Source organism: Falco punctatus (assembly GCF_963210335.1).
Source record: "Falco punctatus genome assembly, chromosome: 10".
Taxonomy (NCBI): domain Eukaryota; kingdom Metazoa; phylum Chordata; class Aves; order Falconiformes; family Falconidae; genus Falco; species Falco punctatus.
Window position 1 is genome coordinate 7,133,136 of NC_137590.1, and position 26,108 is coordinate 7,159,243.

The 26,108-nt window shown below is 37.7% G+C and overlaps 1 long non-coding RNA gene across 1 annotated transcript in view; it reads left to right on the forward strand.

The window, feature by feature from the left end:
• LOC308070659 overlaps window positions 1–26,108 on the forward strand; it is a 178,968-nt gene that overhangs the window by 137,874 nt on the left and 14,986 nt on the right. Inside the window, exon 4 of the long non-coding RNA XR_013930798.1 lies at window positions 19,926–19,971. This is a non-coding gene — a long non-coding RNA (uncharacterized lncRNA). The remainder of the gene's footprint in view (window positions 1–19,925; window positions 19,972–26,108) is intronic.

Sequence of the window (26,108 nt, forward strand, 5' to 3'; positions counted from 1 at the left end):
TGAATATTATGAATCTTTTACTCTTTCAGAATCTTTCTGCTGAAACTACATAAATGTAAATGAGAGTCATAAAGAAAGTAACTCTATTTTTTGTGCCAATAATAATAAATGCCGGTGTATTTGGATGGCTGAGGGGAAAATTTGCTAACCCTATTTTTAACCATGCACATTACAACATCTCCTGATGACAACTAAGTGTTCTTTTACTGGGGCAAGCAGCTTGTTCAGATTCTAGTTTTCCTCAGTTGTTGAGTGTCATATATTGGAATACTGGAAAATGTGTCTCTGCATGATTCTTGTGTTCTTTATATCTATATGTAGCAACAATTTGAGAAGCAATCCTTTAAGAATAATGCAAGAAATAATTATGATAAATTACAACATAATTCAAACAAAGTAGAAAATGCGTTAGCTAAATTATCTGTGCAATGCAGTAAGATGTTAAGGGCGGTTACATTGTGATCTTTGGGATGCTTTTGCAATGTAAATAAAGTAAGGAAGAGTTTATATGATCTAGGAATCTGAACATTCAATGTTGTTGACATAAACGTTTTTTTGCATACCTCAGGCTATAGCCAGAACAGCATGAGGAAGGTGGGTAACTTGACATGCTAGGAAGCATAATAGACCATTAAAATTTAGGAACAGCCTATTCAAAGTAAATCATATTGTTGAGTTAGTTTACCCAGGGTGATTAACAAGAGGGTATGAACTCTTACCTCAAGGAGAAAGAGGAAAATACTAAAGCTTGTAATGGGAGTATGTGTGTGGGAACAGCAAGGAAAGTTTCTTTGAAATGAAAACATCAAATGCAGTGTTCCAATGTTAAATGATTCTGAAGCAGAAGTCAGTGGAAATTGGCATGTTCCCCTGAGATTCAGCTTTGACCAGTGCTGTAATGACACTGACCTCCATTGTAAAGCAATTTGAGGTCTACTGATGGAAAAGTTCTGTACAACTGCTTCGTATTGTTAAGAAATCTGAGAAAGAAATCCTAAGACTGAGATTATATAAAGGATTTCTTTACATGAAAGAAAGCTGTATCCCCCTGCTTTTTAGTTTCTTATATGCATAATAATTCTGTGTGTTTCATTTTGAGTCTGTCACTGTGTGTGTCTCATTTGAGCCTTGGCAAGAAAATGAGGAATTGATGAGTAACAGCACAGACCATTAGTAGGTTACTAAATGAGTCTGTTGAAGGAGATACAGTTCTTTACAGAATACAGTGCTTGGGCTAGTCTGACAACACAGGAAATATGAGGTTTACCTGGGAATAGATGGCTGGCAACTGTAAACTCCTAATATACTGCCTACAAAACCATCTCAAGTCCCCCAGCATATCTGGGGAAGGCAGAAAACCAGAAAAGCTTTATAGCCTTCTGCCACCTACCAGTATGAAGTAGGGAGTTTGTTTTCATTTGGATGAGTAATATTTGGGATGGGTCTGTAGTTTGTATGAAACTATTGACTTCAGCATTTTATTCCTGACCATCAAGTCCTGAAGTTCTGATTTCCAGTCTTGTTATAGCAAACTATGCTGCCAGCTTCATTTGAGTTTCTCCTGATTTGCTCTGGTGTTCAGTGAATCAGAGATCTCATATCTGGGAAGCAAACTTGAGTTCTGTCAGTTTTGTTTCTAGGACAAAATAAGGTTCAGTCACTAGTTTTTATTATCTCAATTAAAATTCAACCCAGCATAGTAGTACTGTGTGGCTTAACTGTTCCATTGCAAATTGCTACAGTTACTCTTGCCACCATGCCTGGTTTTAATTCCAGATGTCAGGAAAATGTACAGTCAGTATACCCTTTTTGAACTTTAAAATAAAATTAAAACTATGGATTTTTTCCAAAGCCATTTATATTAATTGTTTTGAAGGATTGTAGTAATAGAAAAATCATGCTTTCATTTCTAAACATAAGCACTTCTTCTATCCCAGCAATGGAAATAGAACTGGTGTGAATAAATTCCATAATTTACGGAATACCAATATTCAACATGATAATCTCCAAACTGCCGGATTTATCTACCACACATACATGCTTTTACTCTTTTTCAAGCACCAAGGTTTTTAACCCATGCATCTCTTGTACACTAACACATTAACACTGAGCCAAGAATTAAGAGCGTGATATGTATTTAATAGACTATTCTTTCAGCTAAATTATTGCTGAATCTGGGTATATAGCTGAAGCAGCTGCTTTGAGAAATTATTCCAATGCCCTTAATTTAGTGAGATTTGGGTGATAGTTAATGTGACTGTCCAGGCTTTCGAGAATACTCTGATTTTTCCACCTGTGTAAATTCATTTACTATTATGTGATTACACCAATCATGTGCATAAGAGGATATATTTTTTAGGAATCAATTTTTCTAGCTAAATACTCGGAATCAATCGTGTGTTTCCACTTGTGAAAGGTACATATTCTCCTGGATAACAATATCGCTTGGACATTCCATGAGTAAATGTACCATTGTCCTAATTTCACATATTGGCATGCATTTTAAAAAATGCACTATTCTCAGAATGTGAAGCAAGAATATTTTTCCTAATTCTGTGATTGAGTTTGGTCAGTCTATATCCTGTCTTTTTAGTACCTTTTAGACTTGCAGCTATTTAATTGACGGGTTTTGTCTTTCTATTCCATTACAGTGTGACTATAAGGAGGGAGTGGAATCTCACAACTTTCTTATTTTGATTTTATTTACCTTTCTACATGTTAGGGGATCTAGCTCAAATGTGTAATTATCACAAGCTGGTTTTGCACCTCACCATACATCAAAATTGGGCATTAAGTTCTCTCTCCTTAATAACTCTGCACTACCTGACAGTCCAATTTAGGCTTTGTTTATACCATACTTCATCAAAACTGAGAGATTCTTAAAGCTCTTGAAGAATTGCTTGGGATTTATGTAGTTTCGTGGTACACACTGTGAAACATATCTTTCATTTTGTAGTGATTAGACATGTTGCTAATGTGCAGAGGAAGTTCCATCCAGGAGCTGGCTCATGCTGTGTCACATATTAAATTATATATACGTTCTGAAAGAAATTTCAGTTATTTCAGTTGGTTTCTCCATTCTGTAATATAGGTTAGCCATTATGAGAAAAAATGAAAAGTGACAAATTTATTGGCAACTTTGCTACTTTCTAGGAACTGTACTGAGACCACCAGCTCATTTACAGTAGACCTCCAAGGAGCTATAAAATGAAAATGAGTTGTGGTCATTGTTGATCAGAGGCTAAATTCTACTGTGCTCTATAGCTGAACTGAAAACTTCCCCGTCCTCATCCCAACCATCTGAGCAAACCATCTTGTATAAATGTTGATATGCATGGGGTTTTTTCCCACCACAGGAAGTTGAAAAAGCAGTCATATGTCTGGATAATGTCACAAGAAGGCTATAGCTTACCTTTACATATTTCTTTTTTAAGTCCAATACTCCAAAAGTAATCAGATAAACGAGACTCTTTAATGGCTGATGATTGGATGAAAGCTTCACTGATTAAAGACCAAAACTGACAGAGTATCAATCACTGCTGGTTTTGATTAAGTACCTCACTAATCTCTGTCACTGTATAATGACTATCCTGGCAAACAGAGTCTGATTGCTGCAGGCAAATCATTTACATTAATCAAGTGAAGTAAGAAAGATAGTGATGTACTTTGCTGTTCAAGAAGAGATGCTGGATGTCCCTTGCTGAAAGAGCTGGATAGACAACATACCTTTAGAAGGCAAATCCTAACTGAACTACATTTAATGCTCTCTATTCTAAAAGCTGCTATTAAGAGCAACAACTTTTTCTCTCACTGACCCAGATCCAGTTTTCTGAGCTTGCTATAAGCAGTTCATGAAGTCAAATATAGTAGGTAAGAAATTCCAAATGTAAGTAGCAATTAACCTGAAACGACTACAAATTAACAGGTATTAGACTTAATTAAAGGAAAGGACCTTTGCTCTTCTGACCAGACCAAAGAAACCTCAGATTTTGTCTCCTAGATATCTTTGTTATTTAATAATTTCTGGAGGTTGCTTGTTATTTGAGGATAGGAAACCAAGAGCCTTTGTAGTAAGTTGTTAAAACAAAACCATGACTCCAATCTACAAATACCGTTGCTCTTATACCTCAGTGAAGTCTCTGGATTTCTATGAAAGCATCTAGCTGTCACTTTCAGATCTGGGGAAAACACTGAAGCACTGCTGGGATCCCAAAACACATGCTTCTCTGCAGCAAAAACCTCGTGAAGCTTAGATGCAAGTAGGGAAGCATGTATCTTTTAACTGCTGAAACTGTCAACCTTTCTAAAGAAATAATTCACAAATAATCCCTGGGGATTTTCAAACCAGTGTTTCTTTTCTGTCTGTTAGTCAACCTGATAGCTGTTTTCAGGGCTTTGTCTTGGAACTTTGCAGGGAAAGCAGCTGACTGTAATATTTGGTGAATGTACACCTCAATAAACCCAAAAGCCTACTGTAAATCATTCACTCTTCTCGGATCTAAAAGACTCAACCTGATTTGTAGCAGGGTCTTGAATCCAGATCTCCCATATGGCCCGAGAATGCCCTTCTAGCAGGCTTTTGGGGACTCTGGGAGCAAGGGCATCCTTTTGAGGCTGTTTCACCTAACGGAAATAACTGAAATATATGCAGTGAATGCAGAGCAGAAGAGGTGCTTTTTAGCCTATTGATATTGGGGCTGAGGTCTGAAAGGGTTGGCTGGCTGAAGTAATTAGTGCAAAGTGAAATGAACTGAGGTCTTCCATTCCTTAAATAAGGCACCCTAAAAATTGGACTGTCCATCTTCAGGGCATAGAAGAGATAAGCTGTGGTGGCTAACTGTGAAAGGGCAGAAAAATAAATGGGGTGTGAGCACATAATTCATTCTGTTTGTAGTTCCACTGGAATCAATGATGTTACCTAGGAATGAATTTAGCCTGATGCTAATAAAGCTATCAGCAGAGGTGGGAAAATTACTTTTTTCTTCTCGGCCGTGATTGACTGAAATCTTTGTCCTGTCATATAATCAGTAATTGTAAGAAGCTATGTACACCAGTGGTGCAATAGAAATAATAAATAACCTCTGTACAAAGGATATATGGTCAAAGACTTAGAGAACACAGCAGCTTATTTGAAATAGCAATACATTATTAGTCTTTATATTAACAACATGAGAAAAATGAACTCCATTTATCATATAGCTTACCTATCTCAAGTATAATATGTATCAGGCCTTTGTATTATTCAGTGAGCGTTATAAACAAAGCAAAGAAGGTTTGTCAATGGTAATAAAGCAAGGAAAAATAGATTTTGAGGAAACTTAAATTTACAGTCCAAAGCCTTGTTTTCCATCACTTCAGAAGCCTGGCTGAACGGAATTGAGTGTCCAATATTCAAGCACAGTTGCTGTAATTTTATGTGCCTGTTAGACATTTATTCATGTAAATGGATGGGCAGTGTCCAATTAGTCTCTGCAAATCAATATTCTATTTCTGTGTTCAATTACAGTAAATTAATGTAACCCCATGCTTTTTAAAATATCAAAATAATTTTTAAAGAAAGAGAAAGTTTGGAAGAATAAGAAGCCAGAAATGGAGCTGTCTAGTAAGCATTCATATTCTAAGAAGCTTATCCTGACATTTGAGTTTTGGACTTGAGTAATCATAATGGCTTTTGCCGAGATCTCCTTGGTAGCTTAAGCAAGCCAAGGGGGTAGAGTATACCAAATTACCTGTATACAGAATAAACATTAAAGTCACCTATCAGGTTACATCTCTGAATTTTGCATTCTCCACTTGCTTTGGAAGATTCCAAATCCAATAGCAAATGTCTAGAAATGCTGGTCTTGAAAATAAAGTAGGTATAGTTATACCCAAAGCTACTCTAGAAAGGTCTGCTACTTAGAAATTAATCTTGAGACTTTTCTGCAACATTTCTCCAGTACATTGCCAACATTTCCTTACCTTAGTAACACATGGATAGCATATACTGCTGCTGATGAAAAGCATTCTTACTATGTATGTTCCAAATTGTCTTAATTACCTGTAAAGGAATATACCAAGTGTGATTCAGGTGAGAAACAGCTGTCACTTCCTTTCAAAATAAAGCATATTCAGACTGTGACTTGTGACCAACAACTTCTGATCTCCAGGTTGGGTGCCAGAAGGTATATTTCATTGTAGGTCAAATAGGCGCACCTGGAATGAGACTGCTCATCAGGCATTTTAGAAATAGAATTAACTTTTTTATTAATCAAGGCCAGATAAAAATCAGACTGCAGTGACTGAATGACCGGTGTCTACTTTCCTTAGGTCACTTTGCATGCAGAGATACTCTACTGTGCTGTATGCTTTTCATTTGTCGAGGCTTCTGCACTGGGATTATTTTACTAAACAACTGTCTTTGGTAGCTCTTACTAATTTTATCATACGTATGATTATATGCTTTTTTCTCACTGCCTTTTTAAAAAATTTTTTTACATCCTCTGAGAAGTCAGAGACATCTTAATTTATTCAAGAGCTTATTTATTGAAAATAAACTGAAAAAGTATGCAAAAAAGAATGCTCTTCTGTAGTCTCTCCATTTGTTTTAGATGCCTGTAATTTGACTTTGTAGAGGAAACAAGGACCCTTAGGTCTCAGCATTAGGCATAAGAGGAAACTGCAAAGGTTCTATGGGAAAATGAATCTACATCAAAACTGTAGAGAAAGGTTCTGTTTTAAAAAGGACTTAAATGAAATCCCAGATACAGATAGAATGGGACAGACTGAAGGGGTGAGAATTCTTGTTTCTGACTGAAATCCTGGACCTAAATTAGAAAAGCCTTCTTAGAAGTGTAAAGGGTTTATATTTTTTCCTGTGCCCTTAGGTCCGCTACAAATTCATAATACAGCCTTTAAACATTGTTACACAGAATGAAATTCATTTTATTCTGGAATTCCTTTAAATTAATGCTTTGATAGTCTTATTTTACATCCCTGACATTACTTTCTGAACATGCACTAGCTATATTACAGTAGCTTTTCAGCCTGCCAGCTGTGACTTGTTAAGCAAATATCCAACAGGGTATAAATAGGAATGGTATTCAGTAATGGGGACATCCAAGCTCTTCACACACTCAAGACAGATTCTGGCTTTTCCCTTTTGTAAAAAGACAAAAGTCTGTGAAACAGTGTCTTATATGCATATCTTTCTACACCAGAGGTGTTTCTCACTGGTCATAACAGTTCAAAAAAAACCCCCAAAAAACCAGAAACCCCATGAAGCTACCCATTGCTATGAACTTTTTGCCACCTCCTGTCTCCAGTTATATCCCTATGCTGCTTGATAATTTAAAAGAGTTTTCAGAAGATGTCCTGTGTTCTGTGTTACCAATGAATATTCTTGTGCACTTGAAGTCTAATTCTCAATTATACAGAGGAGATAACTAGTGTGGATTTTGTCCAAACCCTCCAAACATGAGAAATGTTTCAGGGGATCTGCATTTAAGAGAGCAAGACCAATGTAATCCAAGGAAATAATTATCTCTGAACATAATAGTTGATTCATTCTACCCAACTTCAAGAGTCCCAAAGCAGCACTCTGCAGAGGAACTGGCAAGTCGTATATTACACTGATTCATCTGCTTGGTGCAAAACAACACTGTACCTATGTTTGTTGTTCTGTTGTGGTTTGTTGTTGTTTTGGGTTTTTTTTTTTTTCGTAATGAGAGACGGCTGCTGAAAACAGATAGGATAAAAATCTTCCTTTCTCAAAGGTTTTCATGCCCCACAGTCCTTACAGTCAATTAATGGTAACTTTTAAAAATGCTCCAATTAGGAAAAACCCCAGAGGCAACAGATAACAATCACAGACAAATACACCTTTCTCCTGAGGACACAAGAAAAACCCCATTCATTACAGAGTTAGGATAGCAGGATCTCCCTGGAGTTCAATCCTTCCATGGTGTCCAGAATAGCAGCGTAGCTCACATACATCTCCTTGTATGCATTGTCTTGCAGCTGGAAGGTGAAGAACCACCTGCTAGTCACTGTAGTCCTTATGGGAAATAAATTAATTAGAAAAAATTAGGTTAGCTGCAGGCTACAATACAGATGCATAAGCAAATTTTATTTTCTGAGCTATGCAGAAGGTCATCACTGCAACAAAATTTAATTTCTTTTTTTGGATAAAGATGAATACTAATTCTATTTTCTTTTTATTTTTTTCCCATGAAGTACTTCAGAGCGACAGAGTTTGAAATATTCTTTATATGGAATGCCCATAGAAGATCATGCCATCAATACAGATTTTGCAGAGCTTTTGAAGCTCCAAAAGGATTTTAGAGAAAAACTTCCAGAAAACCATGATGTTGATTTGTATGCTAATAAGCATGAAATTATTTACCTATCTTCTGCATAAGATTAATTAGTTGATTTCTCACCTCTTTATTTCTGGATCAGTTATAGATAAGCAAAGGGAAAGACAAATAAGAAAAACGTGGAATGCATTAGCAAGCCTCCAGTACTTTTTCCTTCTCTGTGTGCTTATCTATCGCCATTCCACAGTGAATCTAGTGCAGTTTATTCTTCAAAGTACTTTGCAACTAACAAACTGAAAACTTCCATATGGGCAACTCTTACAGAGTAATTAAAGTGCTGTCAGTTTATGCCATTGGTCATCTACTGATAACATCACTGTTGTGTCTTGTGTGTTTTCTCTCTATCTGCCTGCTCAGGAGTGTCATTTTATACAGTCTCAAGGTTTTTTGCTATCTTGAATTGGGTCAAAACAACCTGAGAGAGTAATGGCAAGAGATTTCTCAGATGCATCCTTTCAGCTTTGGGGATTTGTACTGTTGAATCTGAAGTAATTGTTTCCTTCACCCACTGAGATGTAATTACAATCAGTAACCACCCATTAAAGGTGTATATATTTATGACATCAATACAACAGCTTTGAAATGTTATGTAAGTTAATTATCTTTGCAGCTTCCCCTTTCCAAGCTAAAACAGCAATTACATGTATTTTGAAAGTGCATTTTTGAGCTGGGTGGAACGTGTATGGTTTCGTTTTTTCATTTCAAATTTCATTTTGTCAAATAAGTATTTTGAAATTCCTCTCAGTCTGTATTGCTCATAATGCTGTACAGATTTCTTTGATAGTGGTCTTATTCTATATCAGTCACACTTGTCCACTGGCATCTGCGAATTATTAGCTTTTGTATCCTTACTTGTTTAACAGATTCTAATTAATGGCAGTATCCCTCTTGCTCACTTAAGAGGATGTATAAGCTTTATGGCACAATGGGAAAAGGGGGATCAACTTTTTTCACTGCGTTGTTGGGTTTTATCATTCAGGTATGTAACTGCTGAGGGATCCTAGCCCTGTGACAAGAACATTGCACTGATAGATATTGTGAATTAAGGTTTGTGGATACTTTTGGAGTTGCAGGAGTTTCTGATGGGAGACAGGAGCTGGAGCTCTCCTCTGCTGCACGCATATTGAGTGTGATGCTTGTGGAACCATTGTTTCTCATGTACCAGGAGAAGGAAAGCAGTATTTGGGTGGGTTTGGTTTGTGGGGTGTTGGGGCTTTTCGCATTTTATTCAGTGCCACTCTTTTTTTTACAGACCTTGAGATTTTTAGTGTATTTTTTTGCAATTACATAAGTAGTCAGGGATTTTAAAATGTGTATTAGCACTTAGGGAAATGACATTTTGGGGATTGCTGAATGGAGACAAAAGTCCATTCAAATATAAAAACTTAAAAAAATTGGGCTCTTGGTTCTAGAAACACATAAAATTCTGTGCTTGGCGGTGCAAGTGAGTGTGTCTCAAGTGTAATCTCTCAAATTTCAGTGTGGTGGCCTTCTTAGTGAGGACAGAAAAAATGGATCTAGATGCTAAAGTTCTCTGAATTTGGTGATTTTGGTTTGGTCACTTGAACTTTCGGGACCTGATGATTAAGTTCACAGGCAGATCCTGTTATGGGCACCTGAGATGTGCAGGGCTTATTCAGTTTGGCATGGAACTATTTTTAGTTCCTAGGTCTGGATTGAAGGAAGTTACTGTAATGCATTCTAATTGCAGTGCTAAGTTTCTTGAGGAGTCACCGGTTCTGGAAATTCATCTCATAATTTATTTGCATAGGATAAACTAAGGTGTACATTGTGCCTGTGGTGATTATCTGACTTTTGATATTTTTGTGAATTTCAAAGATATAAACTTCAATGACCTAACTAAATCTCCACTAATTAGTTGAAGTTCAGTTATTATATGTATTCCTCTAGCAATTAGTAGATGTACATTGGTGCCAGTGTCAAAAACTGGATAGAAGCCAGTCCAGGACTCATTATCTCACCAGAAATCCTTGGTTGCTAATCAGCATTCGATAAAGATTAGACAGTTCCCTGCTGGCACTTGGCTATTAAATTCCATTTATACTGTTGCCCCATAAATACTATAAATTCTCTTTCATTAGCAGAGTGTTCACAAAATCCTTTGAAAACAGAAGTTTCATTTGAGGATGACTGAACAAAATGGAATCTAATTAGGCTAGAAGACCCCAAACCGCCATAATTTCTCTCAGTGTAATAATGCCAAAGTAATGCTTTTGAAGCTGTTCTGTTACAGTATTTCCAAATAAATGTGTGTCATTAAATTAGGAGGGCTTAGCAAGCTGGGATGCATGATAGTTCTGGTCTAAAGGGCAGAGATTTATAGATGTTATGAAGAGAGCTGGGATTTTGTAAGTTAAATTGCACCCATGGTGCATTGCTGCATTTGAAACAACCATTTCACTTTACAGCAGTTTCAGAAGAAAATCAGTTTTCCAGCAGAAGAAGCTACTAGTGAGCTGTCAAACAGAGAAACTGGAGGGACACAGTCCCTTTATGTAGGACCTGTAGGGTTCATTATTGTGAATGTATTGTATATAGATTGATAAGAACACCTGATACTTCTTCTGTCCTAGTTATAGTATAAGCTTGGGAAGGATGAAAATTTTAACTTTTCCTTTTTTGTGTGTGTGTAAGAATAAGCTTGCAGAAAAAGCTGCTAAAGGTGTTCATGTTTCTAAAGTGGTTAGACTCTGGGGTTAAATCAAATGCTATGCCACTGTGTCAGTCTTCGCGAGCATTGATCTGTAACCATAGTTTTCTGTAGCGTTTGAAAAAATTTTTGGAGTTCACACATAACTGAGTATATTTCCTTGGTATTCACAACAGTGGCAATGCTGAATCTCATTGGCACTTTTTTGTCACTTGCAATTAGGCAAGTGGTGCCTGGCCTTAAAATCTTCTGCAGAACAAATAGATTTCTGCTAATGCCATTAATCTTTCATTTATTTTCCTCTTTTGCTTTTCTATTCTCTTGTCTGCTTACTTGCCAGTCCATCCTTGAGTCCCCTTTCCATAGGTTGGCCCTCAGGAGGTTTAAAATTGTTGGAAAAGTATCTGATCCTTGATCTCAGTGCAAGCCAGTTAGTGTGCAGATGAACATTTGGCAGCCATGCCACTGATATTTAATTTTAATTTTGCTGAGGGGAGTATTTGTTTGTTCTTCATGAAGACATTTGTTAATGTGCTGATAAATCTTTCTGTTTGCACTCACTGGGTGATGTGTGTAATGGCAGATCTGTCTTGGGAAATTATAGATACACACTGCAGGCCACAGAGGATGAATAGCCCGGTAAGCATAAATATTGCTAACTACACCCTGCATCCAGGTGCTGCATTCCTTTACTAGTTCCTGTGCTGACCTACAGGATTGATACTGTTCCTTCTTAATAGCAACCTTGAAACAAACAACCACTGTGCTTGCATCCATCTTTGGGAAGGCTGTGCAGTACTGCTGAAAGAAGAACTTAATTTAGGTGTGGAACCACAAGGATATTTAGGGAAGGGTTTTCTTTACTTAGACATAGAAATCTCATGGAAAATATGAGAAAACTTAAAATAAAATCTAACCTCTCACATAAATATGCTATAATTTTCTATCACTTGGATATTTAGAAAGATAAAAGGACTGCTAATTTAAAAGTGTGCAGTTGCAACATGCAAGAAGTTATAATCATGCATTTAAAAACATGTTTACATAATTAGATGAGCCACTGAAGATCTGATACACAACTGAGTTACTGTCACTTAATGAGTTATAATAAATTAATAATAGTAAAATACATGCATTCTTTTAGCCTGTTCTAAATATGGACTCAAAGTAATTAACTTAAATCTCTTTCATCAAGGTTTACTCTAATTTATCTCACATTTGTTATTGGCTAAGAGCATGCATCTGATAATTGTAGTGTAGATGCATGTAGTGTAGTATGTATTTGATGCTTAATGAATCCTTAAATCACAGAAAATGGATTCTGTATCTGAGTTCTGAGGACTGATTTATCTCCAGCATCTCTGGAGTGGATCGATTCGATCAGAATGGCTTTGTCTTTATGACAAGGTTTGTAAAATCTGTGGAGATGCCATTCAATTTCTTCAGTAACTAAAACTACGTTCCTGAAACTTTCTGAGTATTTAGCTTTGTTTTGCTGTATTTAATTTTTTTCTTTAGGAAATACTCTTATCCAATCCCCACCCACCTATCTTGGTCCCTCATTTTTATATTTGTCACTGGAGACCAACAGAGAATTTTCAGATTCAGAAGACCAGCAATTATAGGAACAGGACTGATAAAATTATATGCTTTCATTACTCCCCTTTTCACTAAGTCACATCCTTATGAGGAACATCCTTTGTTGGGATCTCTGTATGCGTAGATGCTGCCATCATCATTTGCAGGGAATAGGAAAGCAAAGAGAAAAGGAAATGTGCTGGTGCTTGGTTTTTTGGTACATAATGACTTCCCATCCTTCTGAAATGAGCTCTGGGCAAGCAGTTCAGCTGGAGGAGCTATTTTGCTGGTGGCATCTCAAATGTTTTGCATGTCATAAACTTTTAGCAAAACCTGTTTCAGGAAGAAACTGATCATTCCAAACAACTCAAACAAATTAGAGCTGTTCAAGTCTAAGCAGCATCTTAGATTTGAGCATTGCTAGATTACCAGCAATGCAGCTGAATTATTCAGGGTGTTCTATAATCATTGCAGGATGCAAGTCCTATATATAATTCACAGATTTCCTGTAAGGCTTAGAAGTACAAAATACTGCTATAAGAATGGTAAAGGCAGTCCTAAGCAGCTCCTGAGCACTTCAGATGCTTTTTCCCTTTTGGACAGGGTTACCTGAGGAGCTGACAGCTGTGCTGTTGGAATAAGGTCTAACAAGTATCCTGAACCCTTGTTGTTAGAGAAGGGGAGCTAGCAGAGCCTACTGAGACTGATGTTGCGTGGTCATACTGGGACCCAACTGCAGGTACCCCAAATCTCTTCTGCCATTTCATTTCCTTTCTGTGAACTCTCATGGAAGGTCCCTGTCTTCTTTGGCCCTCTGACCAAGTGTCTTGTGACCTTTGACAGTGAAGACCATTATATGCAGCTTATTGCATATAGAAGACTGATCACTGTTCTTTTGGATTGTCATTTCTCATTCTGGCTTGATCTCAGCAGCATATTTCTAGGGTATGGTATACTGTAAGGCACACATATATAAGCAGGAAACCAGTCTGTACTATATCATTAATACTTTTATAATAAATCTGTAATCACCAGAAATTATGCTGCCCTGACAGCAGATTAAACTTCAGTGGTCAAAGGGGCAAAAAAAGCTCCATTAGCAATGGAAGGTCTCAGGCATCCCCTCGAGCAGTGATGAGCACACTTATTACTTCATTTCTTTATGTTAAAGTTCTCACGAGGGTGGCCACAAATGCTCTGAGTGCTAGTAACGAAGCACAGTCCTGGCCTGTTTAGAGTGTGGAAACTTCATTTTTTTAGCTATGCAGCAGTTCTTCCCACTGAAATGAAGGGGTTAATATTATTTTGTAATCTTGACAGCAGCCACATACATAAATCAGAGGTATGCTTCTTGATCTGCAATAAAAGACTGTGGAACCAGTCAGGCTAGGGAAAAAAACAGCAGAAGCAAAGCTGAGGGTGATCCAGATCTTCATAAAAGAAAACAAAGGGGTGTCTGCACAGCACAAAGCAGATACCTGAATTACCACCAGGGAGCTGCCAAGCCTGACTTGAGAAGCCCTGCTCAGCAAAGTCCTTCTCAACGAGGCTATTTAGCCCCTGTGGAGAGCTGCACTAATACGATTATGTGACTTATGCTGCGCAGGACTTTTTGCTCAAAGGTACCTAAAATCTTTACACAGGATTAGATCATGTGGCATAGAAATACCGTTAGGAATTGCTTGACTGTATCTGAGGATATGAAAAGCAGGTCAGTGTCCTTGAGTGCTTTGTAGAGCTCAGAGGAGAGCAATGATGCAGCAACAAAAGAGTGTATGCAGTATAGGCAGTCTGCTTTGGTTTGGATTCTGCCAGTGAAATAAATATGAATTTCAACATCAAATTTGCTAGCAAACACCACCAAAAGAGACTGTCTTGCTCTATATGTTGTGGCATATCCTATAAAAATAAAGCCTGTTTTTATTATTGGAACTGACCATGGTAACACATCAACTGCTTTCAGAATCTTCAATGCTGTTGTATTTTGTAGGCTTGTGCCCATCTAGACTTGGGATTTTTATACTGAAGCACCTTCTGACTTTCATTTATCAGCTTTTGTGTTTTCACAAAAATGATTAATCATTCTTTCCTATACAAAAACCATAATCTGTAATGATAGTGTCAGAAATGAGTGGCAGTTTGCAAAAAGTAGAACATGCTGAAGGAATGTCTCTATTATTTACAATGAAGTATGTGGTGGGAGGTAAAAGTGGATCATCATGGTTTTGTGTATAGTAAATTATAATTGATGTATATAACAATCAACTGCCAGGCCTAGAGATAAGTCCATGTCTTCTCCATTATCAGACAAAGCCTGTAATATCACTTCTTTCAAATTCTGTTGTCTGTCTCTCATTCTGTAGAGACAGAGGCCTCTGTTTCATTGAAATCCTTGAAAATCCAAAGTGACTTCTTTCATTAGGAATGCCACAGTTCTGTTGCATAGCTGAATTCCCTGCCTTTCAATGTAGAGATATTGTTGTGTACCAGGTAATGAGCAGTACTCTGGTAATGACAGATAATGACTTGGATTCTGTGCAAGTGCATTAATTGTATCCCTGGTTGAGATTTCCTCTTTATGTATGTCCAACTGACAGATTAAGACAGGATATAGTATTAATGTTTTTCCTTTTCAATGAAATGTGGATAATTTGTATTTCTATGTATATACCTTACTATAACATCAGTGCAGCATATCATATGGATCTATCCAAATTTAATGTAGAACTGTAACTGTAAAAGTATTCATCCAAGAAAAAAAATTATAAAACCTGGAATAGGTCCATACACTGGCAAACATACAGAGCATGTGAAATGGGCATAAGGGTGTGGATATTGACTTTGTGAGTGGGTATGTAAGCGTCCAGGCTATTCAGTATATGCGGTTTCTAGAAGTCCTTAGGTGCTTATGGTCAGGACTGAGCATTTGAAGAAAACAGAATGGCAAATGAAGGCTTTATTGGTCTTTTAAAGCAGGTGGGCTTTTTTCTGTCTAGAAAAGATCTACACACAGATATTTTACATTAATCTTAAGATGATTTTTTAAGTACTGTCATATATCAAATGTTTGATACCATTGGTTTTCCACATGTTCTTGTGAATGATTTGACAAGGAAGATATGGTACTATCTCTGAGCTTTTTGTCTTGCCTTGTGGTAATGTCATTCTGGTTCTAGTTCTGCTCAGACTCATGTGCTAACTTTACTTCTGTTTACATCAGCAGGAATGTTAGTGGTAATAATGCTAAGAACATATGTATGTCTTGACAGGATATTAGTCCATGTGTGCACAGGATGAACATAAGTCCAGGCTTTCAGCATGTTAATTTTACTTCGTGTTGTGCAGGCTAACAAATTCTGATTTCTGTTTCCACTTCTCAGACTTGCAAGCAATTAAAAGTGTGGCAGACATCACTTCACTATATGGGTAATGAGACCAAATCAGGCCATAAGTCATTTGAGACTGCAGTGATATAGATGATTAGTCACGTGTGAACTAATGCTTCACAAATTTATGAAGCAGTTTTGCAATACCTAGAGGGCAGCCACATCTAACTCATTGACTCTTGTAGGGGACCTCTAATCAGTTACAAAGCCACAGCATCTCTTTTAACCAGCAATTAAAATTAGAATCCTCCAGATTAGATTGGCACAAGGATTTAAAATCTGTACTCAACCTACAGATATAAGTGGTGTCCTTAGCTGGCTTGTTGACCACAGAATATAATAACAAATTACTTTTTTTCTAATTCAGCAATTATATTTTTTACTTTTTTGAGTTATCTGGAAATAGGCAGGGGGGTTTCTGCATTTTTTTATATTCAAATTTTGAATCTTGGAGGATTCTAGCAATTCTATATGAGTAATGTTGTCTTTTCTTCCCTTCCCAAATGTTCCTAATAATAGCATTAGCAAAAATAATTCATTGTTTTTCGAGAAAAATGCCCTTGCCTGGTTTAAATCATAATCTGTTCAGACACTGCCTTTCTCACAGCCTGGGAGATGTTGATAACTTTTGCATTGCACCATTACGATGTCATCCAAAGAGACAGCAAATATTGCAGATTAATGCTGCCAACATTGAAGTAATTACTCTTTGAAAGTGACAGGCATGTTATTAAGGCCATATGGCATTATACATAGTTGGTGTAATAACTAATCGGAAACAGCAGTATTTCTAGGCCAGAAATGTTTGGCAACATATACTTGAATAAGAGTCTTAGTATTGTAAATATATGCATTTCTTGCCAGGAAACCAAGGAAACCACCTATCCTAAGGAGGGAAATCACATCTCCTTTCTTGCAACAGAAAATATTTGTGAGCTTGAGGTAGAAGTAACATTTCCCATCTCTTTTCTGGTCAGTTAGGAATCAGAATGGTCATCATAATCCATAAAGGCGGGCTAGCTAAATCTTTCTATAAGAATTCCTGTTTTGGTTGCAGTCTGAGAGCGTACAGTATATGTGAGTGATAGAAAATTACCTCTTAATGACCTTCAGGGAAACTGCAGAGCCCTCCACTGTCCCAGGCAGCTTGGTGAGCTAGGAGGACAGGACAAGTTTCTTGTGGAATCAGGGCAGCTTTGGATGCAGTACAGCTGTCTTTCTGATCTGGCTCTCTAGCACCTGTGGAATAAATAAAAGTAACAGTAGTGAGCTTTACTTTTTTCAGATGGGTCTTGTACTGCTCTAATTAGAGTGCTGGTTCTGAGAGAATTTGGTTAACACTTTAATGATGCTAATGCAGTGGGACTGCAATTTCCCCAGTCTCTGCAGCAAAACTGACCTTATAATGATAGACAAACTAAGCACAGGAAAGGAAAGCTGAGTTAAGTGCTGGTGAACAGACCAGCTTCACACATGGGGGCACAGCACACTGCTCCATGAAGTGTATCTCAAAATTAAATTACTCATCTCTTTCATCTTCTGCGAATAATGCAGCAGAAGGGTGGAAATCTAGATAGCTGACTAAAAAAGAATACCTATGCCTATGTCAGATTGGGCACCTGAGCGGACACTTTTCCACTTGTAAAAGTGAGCTAGTTATTTAGCCTGGGAGCTGTGAGGATCATTTAACTACCATTTATAGAGTACAGAGGAGCTAATGTGAGTTAGACATTTTAATTTGCAGTATCCATGACCTTGCTAACTTGTGTTCTTCTTCAGCCCTAGAAATTGGTTAGACTTGTGAAAAGAAGAGAAAAAAAATACATTCTTTTTCACTTGTGCTTGAATTCAACTTACTTAGCGGTCACATACCTGACTATGCTTTCTCAGCGCTTCAAGATATTTTATTGTTCCCTTAGAGGTGCCACAATGCCTTCTGATGATTTTTTGGTTAGTACCTCATGCCACTGATGCTTCATGTGTTTCATTTATAGAATTTTTAATCATGCTTCTGACATATTCTTTTTGGCATCCTTTTGACTCATTTGTAGGCACTTAAAAAGCCAAATGTTCTAATTTTTTTTTAAATGCAAGAAAATGGAAGCAAAATGTACTTTCCATACGACAGAAATTACAGAAAGGCAAATTCATACCTGTCACTGCTCTGTAATTTTAATGTAGTTAGATCAGAAATGTAAATGTAACCCATGGTAGATCAGAAAGTAATGCTAGTGAGAGCAAATATACACAGATAGCTCAGTTTGGTTTTGTTGAACTTGCAGACAATGGATTATAATTTTACTCTCATTTGCGTATTCTGAGAAAGAACATTGTCCTTTATCTGGGTTATTGTATCCTGACTAGATCCACTTTGAATCCAGCATGCTAATGTGTTGCTCAGAACTGAGGAAGAGAATAGCAGTTCCTCTGTTCTTGGTAGGTCAGAGAGGGGAAGGAAAGCTTCCACTGGAAGTCTCTGCTCTGGTAGGACTTTCAGTCCAATAACACTGCTGTTCCACTTGAGCAAGCTGTCGAGTTAAATATGTTTCTGGAATGATGCTTCTGGCATAGCCTGCTTAATGCATATGCAATACATGTATTCAAGTAAAATAAAAATGAAATAAAATGTGCAGTGAATGTGTGAGCTGGAAAACCTTATGCCATTTTTATGACTAATGTTGATGAGCTTGGGTGTGAAGCTGTCTTTCCCTAGAGCAGGAAGAGAAGCCTCTGGTGTTTAGAGTTGTAGCGCTACTACAGCCAGGGTTCCTGGAGATGTAAAACAGAAAATATAAGACTACATGCCTATCCCCTTAGGAATAAAAGGCAGAGTGACAGATGGACTGTAATTGTTCAAGCCTCAGGACAAAGGAAGGGCATATCATGGTCTTCTTGCTAACGCAGACATGTCTGTGGAAATAAATGGCAAAACCTACATTGTAAGCTGTATGACAAAGAGCCTGACTTTGAGATCCAGAAACACTCATGTGAAGTGAAAATCCCCGCAGACATCTATGAGTATTGGACCTGTCTTTTCACAGGTGCATTGATGTTTATTCTAGTGTGTAGCAACTGGTGACCAGAAACTGATACAGGTGCTCTTTTACAACTGATATACAGGCCTTCCTCTAGTCGGGAACAGTTCCAGTTGACTGTCTAAGACCTTGCATGAGCTACAAATAAGGGAAAGCTCTTCCTGTGTAATGCTGTTTTGCCCTGTCTACGTTAGAGGGTTTTACTGAGCACCTCCTATTGTTGAAATTGGGACTAATCCCTATGTGATATAAGATCCTGTATTTCGATTTTGCAGAGATAACAGTAACTGCTCAACAACCCTCTCTTCCATTTAGACAGGTATGAAAAATGCTTGTGTGAGGCAGACCAGCTTCTGTTTACTGTTTAGCAGGTGAACACTGTGTGTGCTGGAGGGCATGATGAGGCAGGGTGGGAAAGAGCAAACAAGATTGGAGGAGCAAGGACATCTGCTGCTTAAAGACAAATCTGATGTAATTGAAGTAACTGAAATGTGGCCAGTTCAGGAAATAGGCTGTAATATTACATTACCCAGATACAGAGTTTAAGGACAGGCAATTCTCACTGAGAAAGGAGAAGGAGATATGACAGTATAAATGAGGAAGGATATTATGCTGAAAACAGAATAACGTTCACACGGATAGCAACTCAGAGACACCTTGAACTTGAGGCTAAAGTCTGAAATGGTAAAACAATCATAATAGAAAACAATTACTGATCTCCCAGGGCTAGGTGAAAAGACAGATCAGGAAATATTTATGCAGATGGAGAACTGTACTTGGGCTAGGACATTGATCATATGAAACTGCAATTACTCTGACATTGACTGGAATGAGAATTACAGAGGGACTTAGGAAGCTGAAGCTATGTTTACTGACAGATATTTTTTTTGTCCTGCAGCTTGACAACCAACAAGATTAGAGGCCATTTGGGAAAAGTTGCAATGGTTAAGTGAGGGCACACATCTGCTAATGCCAGTGTTCAGGTTGGAATGATGTTAGCAGAAAATGAGGGTGGAAAGAAATTGATGTTGAGTCTGAGTGTGATTCTGATTTCCAGATGTGGGGAACTCTGCATTCTGTTGTACTCTTGGAGCCGTTAAGTTTTGGGTGAATCGAAGTGGGTATCATTTTATTGGATGCCATACAAAGTAGTTTTCAAGGATGTCTGTTCTGACCTAGCTTTGAAACAGAATCATTGACCCTAATGGGGTGCCCTTTTCTTTGTTTTAAACTTTGAAGAATGTATAGTTGCTGTAAGTAAGATTTCTGAGTAGGATCAAAGAAGTAAAAAGCAAGTATCTGGCCAAAATTGCAAAGGTTTAGCTTTTCTAAAGGACAACGGAAAAAGGAGAATTATGCTGGTTAATTGGGGAATAGATTACAAAATACTGGAAAATGACAGGCCTGGAGCACAATTTAAATCACAGTTTGTTTTGATTAGGCAAAAGGAAAGAACTTGGTGTTTTTAAAGAAAAACATGAGGAGGTAGTCTATATAAGACACTGTGAAGTTTCCTTCTAGATTCCTTCTAATGATCAAAGGCTGAGGTTAAATAAACAGGATTTACTGTGACTGTGACACATGATACTCCAGTTATAGTAATCACATCCAACAAACCCACAACTTCTCAAGCTTATAATCAGTAATGTATATATACCATATATATGCACAATTAATTGGCAGCAAACCAGCAATGAACAATGGCTTTTTGGATCTTTTCATTTTGTCTGCTAGTCATATTATTTCTGACATACATGAGTTGTGCTGTGGCACTTGTCTTTGTCAGAACGAACTGATTCTTTCACTAAAAACAGTTAACTCATAATTTTTTTGGTGTATTCAAGCAAATAGCCTTGTATTTGCTTTGGTAATTTTGTGACTATATGAGGGTAAACTCAACAAGCTGACACTGAAGAATTCAATCTTTTCAAAGTTCATCAGATGGTTACAATGTAAGTCTAAACCAATATATAATCAATAATATAATACTGTTATATATAATCAATATATAATACTGATAGTGAAGCTATAGGAGGAAAGTATACAAAGAATGTAAAAAGTGTTTAAAGAAACTTAAAATTAAGTTGTGGGAGTAAACACTGGCTAATGGGAGAAAAGTCTTCACTCTTTATCTTGATCAAATAATGGAGTAATGTTTAGCAGTAAGGCCTTTTAATGTGCCATATGATAATACACTATAAAGGAAATAAATATTAATACACAGTCTGTCATTTCTGTCTGTGGATTGTTATAAGAAAGGATGATAAAAGTCTAATGCAGAGATAATGCTAACCTCCTCCATGTTGTTTTCATTTATGCCGTGGCAGTGTGCTTCCATCCAGGTAACACACTGAGGTAGCTAGTGTCAACATATATTTTCAATTCATTAAGAAACTAAAGGCTGCATTTAATTTACCTGTTTTGTGCCCCTCTGAAACAGAAGTTGCCACTTTTCTTAGTGACAAATTGCAATAGCTACCCAAAGGCAAGTGCAATCTCTTTAAAGTCAATGGAATAATTCAAAAGTGGTTCCTCGAATAACCCTTAATCTCTAATTCATTTGAAGGCACTGGCAGTCTCTCCAGACAGGGCTGGACTGTGGCCATTAAAAAGAACTTAATCGCCCTTTAAGATAAAGAGAGATCCTAAGTGGGCACTGATTGTATGCACATCTAGCTAAAACTGGACTGGCCTTTCTAGATGCACAAGAATTATTGCTGGAAAGGCAATAGCTGTCCTGCACCCTCTGGGGTGATGTGACTGTACTGCACAATGCTCCAGGCTATGCTAATGTGACTTCAGCTTCTTGGTTTGAAATAAAGTTTAGCCAGTTTGCTTGGAGCACACACACAGAGTATGCTCACATTTACTTGCAAAATACTTTCTTAACATAGCGTGATCCAGCATAAAGCTATTGAACTTAGGGTGTGCTATCTGCAGTGCTTCAGGGTAAGCGTGGAGGACACTATAACCTTGAAGGAACTGGAATTTATATGTTGGAGGATAGAGAATAGTGTGATATGGAGGTAGCTAATGCCAGCCTGCAAAAAGGTGAGTTGTTGTTCTGTCTGGCTAGTAGAAGGAATTCAGACTGGCAAGGCAGGGATAAATAGTTTTTCTGTGAGATGCAGATGGCAGCAGAATTACGTGGCTCAGACAGACCACTAAAATCCTCACACACACCTATAGAAAGCAAAATGATAAAGATGCAGAGAAGGTCCCATTCCAACAGTCCTTAATTACATAATCCGTCCTGCAGAAGTCTTTTAAAATCCACAAGACAATTTACGGAAAGACCCTTGCCTTTTCTTACATTGACATACCATTGTTGACTAAACTGGTGATGTATATTTGTAATGATGTAATGAATATTTGATGTAAAAAAATGTCTCTCATGGGAGCTTCTTTGAGCTGTTTGCCAGGAATGTTCATCATTCCTTTTGAAGTGTTAACTCTTTTGAATGGACAAAGGGGGACTGTTATATTTCTCCACTCATTCTGCCGGATTCTCAGTTGGTAAAAATCAGCATATATCTTTTGGATTGAGATTAATGAGGCAGCATCAATTATACCACACATGGATCTGTCATGGTAATTTAATAAATTTATAACTCTTATATTTCCAGAATAAATATGATTTTGAAATGTGGTTATCATTAATACCTTTTAATAGCCACACCAGATTTACTATATCTTTCAGCAGTCCTGCCTGGATATTTCCTCTGTAGAATATTTATAGAACTTGAGTAAAATGAGGGAAATAAAATGTTTCAAAAGAATTTTTTGTGCTTATGCATTTTGCAGGCCAGAGAGTAAGGGTTTCATGCATCAGCACACAATTCCTACTGCTTCTTTCAGAAGGCAAGTTCAGGAGTGATGCGAGTAGGGTGAACGGGTTGGCTGAGACTGAGGTAGAAGAGGATTTACATAACATACTCGGGATATGCTCTAAGGGTAGCCTAGTAATTGATGTGATCTATCTATAAGTTGCAAGGGGGGAAGAGGGATACAACACAAAGGAGCAATAGCATAGAGGAGTGCTGCTGAGCTGCATGTTTAAGAGTCACAGCACTGGTACAAGAATACTGTACATTTCACTGTGGAGGTGCCTGGGGGGAAGGTGGTTTCTTCTGCATATTCAAGTTATTTCTAATGTACAAGATTTTGGGCATATTTTCCACAAATAACATTAGCATACAGCTGCTGAATGCCAGCTAGTATTGTGTTGTTCTTTCTGCAGTATGCAGATGTGATTAGTGCTAAAAATAATACCTAACTGAAAGCTCTGGGAGCTGTATATCTTTCCAATAATTCATCTTTCTTCTCGACACCAAAGAAATAGTAAAAATAGTCACAGAAACAAGAAAAAGAGCGTAGCTATATTCCTTCTGCTGTCTGCAGTGCAATTTTATTCACTTAGCTCTAGCAGGCTGATTTCTGAATTTCTCCCGCTCCCCCCCCCCCCCCCCCCCTTCCCTAAAAACACCTTGTCTGCATTTCTGAATATCTTTTTGAGCTTTCTTATGTGTGTAAAGGGAATTACTGCCATCTCCTGGTCAAGCGACAGAGAATAGTAAAATACGTCCACCCCCTCGTAAACTGTACAAGCACCCCGCTCCCCGGAAACAGGGATTTTCAATGGGAATCCCCATGGATTTGGTGTAGGCCATTCCGGTACAATTATTACACCAGTTATTTATCTGACCATTCAGAGAAAGGGAGCACTCGACTCATCGTATGTTGGCAACCTGGTCCAATGGGTCCTGGATCGTCTGAGATTTGTACGTGGTTCCATCATTGGTATAATACGTGAGTGGAGACAAGTCACTTATCTATGCTATAAAAGGAGGACAATTTAAGCATTCTTTCATTAGACAATATCTTAGACTTCTTCAACAATAGCCCTTACAGATCAACAGTACCCCTCTGTGTTGCAGATCAACAAAAATCAACACAATGAAGTGACCATTGTGGGACAGGCCATTCATGAGCTTAACAATCAGTTGGGGTGAATGCTAAAGGCACAGCTGAATGTCATCAGTTCCTCTCAGCTAGCCATATATTGCCAGTAAATACATTATGTTTTCTTTACTGTTTAAGTAACATTCCTGTGGCCGCGTGAGAAAGGGGACAAAACAATTGCCTTTAATTTGTTGGGAACATTCTTTTCTATAAGGCATTTATGTTTCCCCTAAGAATCTAATCTTTGGTGTGATTACAACTTCTGTGATACTTCTTCATCAGAAAATTCTGGCTTGTATGTAAGCCAGCTTAAATATTTATTTATCCAAATACCAGTTTGGAACGGCCATCTCCAGTTTTTGTCTTCCAACACTTTGCCTTTATTGTGACCTCTGAGATCATATGCAGAAGTAATTAAAAAAAACACTTAAGTATAGCCACCTTCAGAGTGAATCTGCCAGCTACTGAAATATAAATGTTGAACTTCTAAATGCTAGTATGCATTGTATATCGTGGTGTTTGGAAAAGACTTTAAAAGTACGGAGGCAAATCTGGAAAGTACAATTACAGCATTTTGAAAGTTTGGCTTGTGTTTTATGAGAACAAGTTTGTCCTGGTTTCAGCTGAGATAGAGTTAATTTTCTTTTCAGTTAACTGGTACAGTGCTGTGTTTTGGATTTTGGGTGAGAATAATGTTGATAACACATGGGTGTTTTCTGTTGTTGCTAAGCGGTGTTTATACTAAGTCAAGGACTTTCCAGCTTTTCAGGCCCTGCAAGAAACTGCTGGAGGGGCACAAGAAATTGGGAGGGGACACAGGCAGGACAGCTAACCAAACTAGCCAAAGGGATGTTCTGTACCATAGACCATCATGCTCAGTATAGAAATGGGGGGAGTTGGTCTGGGCCTGCCAATCCCTGCCTGGGAACTGGGTGGGCATCCGTCAGCAGGGGGTGAGCAATTGTGTTGTGCATCACTTGTTGGTTTGTGGGTTTTTTCCTTTTGGATTTTGTTCATCTCTCCCTTTCTCTTCTTTTCGTTACAATTATTGGGGTTTTAATCATAATTATTATTATATTTTATTTCAATTATTAAATTGTTCTTATCTCAACCTGTGATTTTTATCTTTTTCATGATTCTCCTCCCTGTCCCACCAGGGGACAGGGGGTAGTGAGTGAATGGCTGTGTGGTGCTTAGTTGCTGGCTGGGGTTAAACCACAACAGGAATCCTTAAAGAATGAGACCAGAGGCCTGCAGCCATGCAGAACATTTGACTTATCATTTAGTTTCATTGTGCTTGTTCACATTCTTTCTGTGCTGTAATTCTACAGCTCTCTCAATGGACTCCACATGCAAGAGATATTTTGGCCGGAAGTTGACACCTCTTCCCAACAACAAGACTAGGAGCAACATTTAATCTTATTTGTTGTTATTCATAATTCCATTCATATTTATGATGAAGTGCAATAGTCTATTATTACCCACTGTGTAGTCTGTGGGACTTTCAGGATAAAGGACTTTGTGTTTAATGGTTTTCATGTTCTTCCTTCTTAAAGAGCAGAGAGTAATTTATGGCAGTCTTTCTCACACTCAGTAGGCTTCTGCTCATCCCATTAACTGTTTCTAGTAAACAAATGATCTCAGAGCGTTTTGTTATGCCCTGAAGATGCACATGTTTGTATCATATGTATTAGCCAAATGTTCTGTAGTGCAGGAAAAAACAAATGCAGCAGAACAGATAATCGTAAAAAGCCTGTCGCCAGGAAATAGTTTAGAAGAAATCAAACCTGACCCCAGTAAGTTTTGGGGTTTTTTAATTATCTTCAACAGACATACAAGATGAATGCAGATTAAGATTTTTGACCTGTCTTTGATATAAAGCCTGACAACAGCAGCCAGCAAAGCAGAAATGGTAGCAGATTTAATCATGGATTTTGCCCACATTCAGCAGACCAGCAGGGCACTCATTTCAGAGACTCATAAGATTATTCTTTCTCCCCTGTGAAATCCTCTTGCTGCTTTCTGGTTCACTGACAGCATCTGAAGATGCATTCTGATCTGATGTGGTGTCACTAAAAAGGAATTCTCTCTGGACCTCTTCAATGATAGAAATTGCAGA